This window comes from Meles meles, chromosome 5, assembly GCF_922984935.1.
Source record: "Meles meles chromosome 5, mMelMel3.1 paternal haplotype, whole genome shotgun sequence".
Lineage (NCBI taxonomy): Eukaryota > Metazoa > Chordata > Mammalia > Carnivora > Mustelidae > Meles > Meles meles.
In genome coordinates, this window is record NC_060070.1 from 145792530 (window position 1) to 145800020 (window position 7491).

The 7491-nt window shown below is 34.9% G+C and overlaps 1 pseudogene; it reads right to left on the minus strand.

The window, feature by feature from the left end:
* Positions 1-5834: 5834 nt before the first annotated feature.
* Positions 5835-7201, minus strand: LOC123941253 (annotated as a pseudogene).
* Positions 7202-7491: the final 290 nt, after the last annotated feature.

Below are 7491 nucleotides of genomic sequence, written 5' to 3' on the forward strand. Positions count from 1 at the left end.
TTTCTTTCAATAAGTGTTCTATAGTTTTTAGAATACAGATCCTCTACCTTTTTGGTTAGGTTTATTCCTAGGTATCTTACGCTTTTGGGTGTAATTGTAAATGGGCCGATGCCTTAATTTCTCTTTCTTCTGCCTCATTGTTAGTATATAGAAGTGCAACTGATGGCTGTACATTGATTTTGTATTCTGTCACATCACTGAACTGCAGTATGAGTTTTAGGAATTTGGGCTGGAGTCTTCTGGGTTTTCCATATAAAGTACCCTGTCATCTGTGAAAAGTGTGAGTTTACCTTCTTCTTTCCCAACTTGAGTGGATTTTATGTCTTTTTGTTGCCTTATTGCTGAGGCTAGGACTTGTAATAATATGTTGAACATAGTGGTAGGAGTGGGCATTCCTGTCATGTTTCTGACCCTAAGGGAAAACTGTCAGTTGTTCTCTGTTGAGAATAATATTCTCTTTGGGCTTTTGTAGATAGATTTTATGATATTGAAGTATTCTTCAATACTGGGAAGAGTTTTAATCAGGAAAGGATGCTGTATTTTGTCAAATGCTTTTTCTGCATCAATTGAGAGGATCATATGGTTCTTGTCTCTTCTTTTATTAATGTGATCTATCACATTGATTGATTTGCAAATGTTGAATCACTCTTGCATCCCAGGAATAAATGCATTTGGTCATGGTGAATAATCCTTTTAATGTATTATTCGATCCTATTGGCTAGTATCTTGATGAGTATTTTGGCATCCATGTTCATCAGAGATATTGGTCTGTAATTCTCCTTTTTTATGTGGTCTTTCTCTGGTTTTGGGATCAAGATAATGCTGGCCTCATAGAATGAGTTTGGAAATTTTCCTTCCATTTCTATTTTTTGAAACAGCTTCAGTAAAATAGGTATTATTTTTTTAAAAGTTTGGTAGAATTCCCCCTTAAATGTTTAGGAGAAGCCATGTAGCCCTGGACTTTTCTGGGGGAGAGGGAGATTTTGATTATGGCTTCAATTTCCTTGCTGGTTATTGGTCTGTTCAGATATTCTTTTTTTCCTGTTACAGTTTTGGTAGTTCATAAATTTCCAGGAATCCATCCATTTCTCCCAGATTGCTTAATTTGTTGGCATATAGTTGCTTATAATATATCTTAAAATTGTCTGTATTTTCTTGGTCTTTGTCATAATCTCTCCCCTTTCATTCATGATTTTATTAAGTTGGGCCATTTTATCTATTAGATAAGTCTGTCTAGATGTTTATCAGTCTAATTCTTTTAAGGAACAAGCTTCTAGTTTTGTTGAACTGTTTTACTCTTCTTTTGGCTTCTATTTCATTGGTTTCTGCTCTAATCTCTATTATTACTCTTCTACTTGGTTGAGGCTTTATTTGCTGTTCTTCCTCCAGTCTTTTAGGTGTAAAGTTAGCTTGTGTATTTGAGATTTTTCTAAATTTTTGAGAGAGGTTTGTATTGTAATGTGCTTCCCTCTTAGGACCACCTTTGCTGTATCCCAAAGGTTTTGAACAGATGTGTTTTCATTCTCATTAATTTCCATGAAGTTGCTAAATTCTTCTTTAATTTCCTGGGTGATCCATTCATTCTTTAACAGGATGCTCTTTAACCTCCAAGTGTTTGAGTTCCTTCCAAATTTCCTCTTGTGATTAAGTTCATCTTTCAAAGCACTGTGGTCTGAAAAGATGCAAGGAATAATCTCAGTCTTTTGGTTTTCAGTTAAGACCTGATTTGTGATCTGGTATGTGGTCTATTCTGGGAAAGTTCCTTGTGCACTCAAGAGGAATGAGTATTCTGTTGTTTTATAATGGAATGTTCTGAATGTATCTGTAAAGTCCATCTGGCCCAGTGTGTCCTTCAAAGCCCTTGTTTCCTTGTTGATCTGCTTGGATGATCTGTCCATGGCTATGAGTGAGGTGTTGAAGTCCCCTACTATTAATGTATTATTATCTATGTGTTTCTTTACTTTGGTTATTAATTGGTTTATATAGTGAGCTACTCCCATGTTGGGAGCATAAATATTTATAACTGTTAGATCTTCTTGTTGGATAGATCCTTTAAGTATGATATAGTGTCCCTCTCCATCTCTTAATGCAGTCTTTGTTTTAAAATCTAACTTGTCTGATATGAGGATTGCTACCCCAGGTTTCTTTTGAGGTCCATTAGTGTGGTAAATAGTTCTCCACCCCCCACTTTCAGTCTGGAGATGTCTTTAGGTCTAAAATGAGTCTGTTGTAGACAACATAGGGATGGATCTTGCTTTTTTTTTTTTAAATCAAATCTTTGTCTTTTTATTGGAGCATTTAGCCCATTTACATTCAGAGTAACTATTGAAAGATATGAATTTAGTGCCATTATATTACCTGAAAAGTCCCTGTTTCTGTAAATTTGTCTCTGTTTCTTTTTGGTTTATGTTACTCCTGGGCTCTCTCTTAATATTTCTTTCAGGGCTGGCTTGGTGGCCTCATATTCTTTCAGTTTCTGTCTTTCCTGGAAGCTCTTTACCTCTCCTTCCATTCTGAATGACTTGCCCTGCTGGATAAAGTATCTTGGCTGCATTTTTTTCTCATTTATTAGCCTAAACATATCATGCCAGCTCTTTCTGGCCTTCCAGGTTTCTGTGGATGGGTCTGATGTTAGTCTAATGTTCCTCTCTCTATAGGTAAGGAGTCTCTTATCTCAAGCAGCTGCCACAATTCTCTTTTTCTCTAAAATTTGCAAGCTTCACTATTATATGTTGGGGTGTTGATCTGTTTTATTGATTTCAGGAGGGGTTCTCTATGCTTTTACACATGAATGCTTGTTTCCTTCTCCAGATTATGGTGATGTTTTCATTTGTATAATCTGCATATATAAGTGAGATTGTACTGTATTTGTGTATATGTGACTTATTTGACTCAAAATAATGTACTCAAAGTTCATCCATGTTTTCATAAAGGCCAGATTTCCTTCTTTCTGACCACATAATAGTGCATGTTTATGTAGGTGTATGTGTGTCTGTGTGTATCATAACTGATTTATCTGTTTATCTGTTGATAAACACTTGTTGCAATGTCTTGGCTTTTATAAATAATGTTCCTATGAACATGGGAGTATGGATATATTCTCAACATAGTATTTGTTTCCTTTAGATATATTCCCAGAAGTAGAATTGCAAGATCATATAGTAGGTCCATTTTTTATTTTTTGAGGAACTTTCATATTGTTTTCCATAGTGGCTGTACCAATTTATAATCCCACCAACAATGCACAAAAATTCCTTTTTCTCCACATCCTCACCAGCATGTGATATCTAAGGTCTTTAACAATGGACATTCTAAAAGGCATGAGGTGATATCATTGTGGTTTTGATTTCCATTTCCCTATTGATTAGTGATATTGAGCACCTTTGCATCTACCCTGTTGGCTATTCTATATTTCTTTGGGAAAATACCTATTCAGGTTCTTTGCCTATTTGTAAATTGCATTATTTGTTATATTGCTATTGAATTGTATGTATTTGTAAATATTAACCCCTGATCAGATATATGCCTTACAAATATTTTCCCCATTCCATAAATATTTCTTTTCATTGTTCTTTCTTTTGCTGTACACCAGGTTTTTAGTTTGATGTAATTCCACTTGTTTATTATTTTGTTGCTTGTGCTTTGGATGTCATCAAAAAATCATTTCCAAGACCTATGTTAAGGACCATTTTTTCCTGTTTTCTTCTAGGAGTTTTATGGCGTCCTATTTTATAATTTAAGTCTTTAATCCATTGTGAGTTAATTTTTATGAGTAGTATAAGGGTTTTGTTTAATTCTTTTAAATGTGAATATATAATTTTCCCAGCACCATTCAGAAGAAATTGTCCTTTTCTATTGAGTGTTCTGGGCTCCCTTGTCAACTATTAGTTTACCATAGATGCATGGGCATATTTGTGGGTTCTCTGTTCTCTTCCGTTGGACAATATTTAATATTATGCCAATACCATACTGTATTAAATACTATAAATTTATACTGTAGCCTGAAATCAGGATGTGTTATGCCTCCAGCTTTGTTCTTAGGATTCCTTTGGCTATTTGTGTCTTTTGTGATTCCGTATACATTTTAGGATTTTTTTTTCTACTTCTGTAAAAAAAAAAAAAAATCCCATTGGAATCCTGAGAGGGATCGCATTGACTAGAGATGGCTTTGGGTTTTGTGCACATTTTAAGAAGATTAAATCTTCTAATCCATGAAAATAAATACCTCTTTATTTATGTCTTTGATTTTTTTTTCATCAGTGTCTTGTACTTTTCAGAATAGAGCTCCTTCTACCTCCTTGGTTAAAATTATTCCTAAGTATTTTATTATTTTTGATGCTATTGAAAATGGAATGTTTTCCTTTATTTTTCAGAAAATTTATTGTTAGGACATTAACTCTATTGCTTTATTTAACTTGTATGCAAATTTTGTTAATTTTGTCATCCAATTTCAATTGAATTTGTTAGTCTATTTGTGGGGATTAGGATATTTCATATATAAAATCATGTCAGTTATAAATAGAGACAATTTTATGTTTTCCTTTCCCATTCTAATGTCTTCTTTTTTCCCTCATTGTGGGAATGATCTAGCAAGGACTTCCAGTACTATACTGAATCAGAAAGGTGAGAGTGAACACCCCTCTCTTGTTCTATTCTTTATGAGGGAAAAAAAGGTTTTCATTTTTTCACCACTGAGTGTGATATTTGCTGTGAAATAGTTGTATATGGCTTTTATTATGCTGAGCTGTGTTTCTTCAATATCTGATTCATTAAGAACTTTTATCATAAGTGGTTTTGAATTTTACCAGGTGTTTTTTCTTTGTCTCTTGCAATAAATACACAAATTTCTCTTTTGCTCTGTTAATGTGATATATGATCTTGTGCATGTTGAACCATTTTTTTTCTCAGAGATAAATCCTGCTTGATCATAGTGAATGATCTTTTTAACATGCTGCTCAGGTAAGTAGTATTCACTATTGAATATTGGCTTGTAGTGTGTTTTACTTTTAATGCCCTTATCAGAGTAATGCTGGTTTTGTAAAATGAGTTTGCAGGTTTTTCCTTCTGCGTGATTTTTTGAAGGAGTTTAAAAAAGATTGGTGTTTATTCTTCTTTAAATAGCAGCTAAAATTCACCATTTTATTCTAGGCTCTTCTTCATTGGGAGATTTTTAATTACTGATTCCATCTAATTACTGTTAATGGTCTGTTCAGATTTTCTATTTTTTCTTCCTGATTCAGTCACAGAGGTTACATTTCTAAGAATTTTTTTTTTACAACACTGAGAAAAGGATGTTTTATTATCTTAACTTGACCATAAATTATAACTATTATTTATAAAAGTTATATAAATACAACTGATTATCTTTAAAGTCTCAAAGAGCCAAATACAAATAAGGCACAGAAAATTAAATAAGTTTTTAACATTTCTGACGTATTTCTTCCACATATTATATGTAATCACCAGAAGAATCATTGCAATAATTACCCAAAGTAATACTAAAGGTAACAAAAGAGATGTTTGGTCATAAATGTAAATTCAAATGTGCAGTATATTTACAATAATAGATCAAAGTGTACCTGCAATTTCTAACAGTAATAAACATGTTAGTTTGCAATACTGTATTCTTCAATGAAATAAGCAAGCAGATCAAGGATAAAATGTTGGATAGTCTTATCAACCAGGCCAACTTTCAAGACAGTTTTTCAGGGTAGTGTTCTACATATGTAACTGAACTGTTTGTTATTATTCTAGAGCCAGTACTTTATTTGCAGAGCCTGCACATCAAAATATAACAAATAATTACACATCAGGATTGGTAGGAATACCAAGTATTATTTCACAACTGCTACTATGTGTTTCTTCTCTGACACAATTGCCATGTTCCAGGCTTCCTATGTTTGAGACAATTCACCTCCTTTCATCAGCGAGCTTCCTTCATGATCTGCTGTTCCTGGATCTGGATGTAGATAGATTTTAGTAGATGCCGGTGATGAGCAATGCATTTTATATGAGGATGATGTTGAAATTTCTCCTTCAACTTCTGGTTATAATCTTTGGCTGCTTTTTCTCATGATGTAAGCACACCCAATTTCCCAGAAGCATTAGCTTTCCACAGACGTATGTTCATTTCATCAGATCCACACATAATATATTTGCTGTCAGAAGTCCATGCTAGGGGTGCCTGGGTGGCTCAGTGGATTAAGCCGCTGCCTTCAGCTCAGGTCATGATCTCGGGGTCCTGGGATGGAGCCCCACATCGGGCTCTCTGCTCCACAGGGAGCCTGCTTCCCTTCTTCTCTCTGCCTGCCTCTCTGCCTGCTTGTGATCTCTCTCTCTGTCAAGTAAATAAATCTTTAAAAAAAAAAAAAAGGCCCATTCTACACAGATAACATGTTGCATTCTCTTTGTGTGATAGACTTCCCTGCTTCAACTTTTGTGCACAGGAAAGATACGAATAGATTTATCAAAACTAGTCATTGTTCTCCTATCTAAGATGACCTTTTTCAGGGGAGTAGCTAGCCTCATATCATATAGTACTATATTCCTGTCAGAAGCACAACTGCCCAAGAGAAATGTCTCAATTGGGTTAAATTTAACACTATTTATACTGTCAAATCCCAGGTCATCGAACATATCGGCCTTGTTCTTTGTTCATCCCAAATGTCTATTTGCTGTCCATATGTGGCAGAAACAGCTTCTTTCCAGTGATGATCAATTCCCGTACATACTGTCTTTCCTAATATTGTATGCAATGTTTCTTCCTCTTCTCCATAGCCCTGTCCATCCATTTTCCATTGCTTCACAATTTTGTCATCACCAACAGTAAAAAAAAAGTCCTACAAAAGCGAGTACATCTTCCTCATACAAAACCTTCATGTGCTTGTATTGTATGGATACATTTCTGTTTAGTCAAGTTCCAAATCCTAACCTCTCCATCACATGCCCCAGAAAGAACAGTAGCCAGGCTCTTTGGATGGTTTGCCAAGCAACTGACTCCATCTCGATGACCATCCAGAGAAGCAAGGAATGGTTTTGCAAATACCTGTTCCAGTTTGGTAGCACTTAAAGCTCTTACATATTCTTGTGGGACCTCAAAAGGTTGTAAGGTGGGATCGTAGTTTCTTGGAACTCTTTGTTAAGTCCAGCTTGGTTTTGTGGACATAGTTGTCCGGTTCCAGCTCAGCATCTTCACCTTCATTTTGGCTGCTAGTTGCCCCTGACCTCCCAAGCCTTTCCTCCGAGTTTGAGTTACCGCTGCCTCCTCCACATTTCTAAGAATTTTTCCATTTCTTTTAGGTTGTCCAGTTTGTTGGCATACAGTTGTTCATAGTGGATTTTTATTTCAGTTGAATCAGTTGTAATGTCTCCTGTTTCATTTTTAATTGTTAATTTTGGTCTTCTCTTTTTTAGTTGGTTTCACTAACATTTTGTCATTCTTGTAGGCAACATGTTTTTTTAAATCCATTCAGCCACATATATTGATGGATG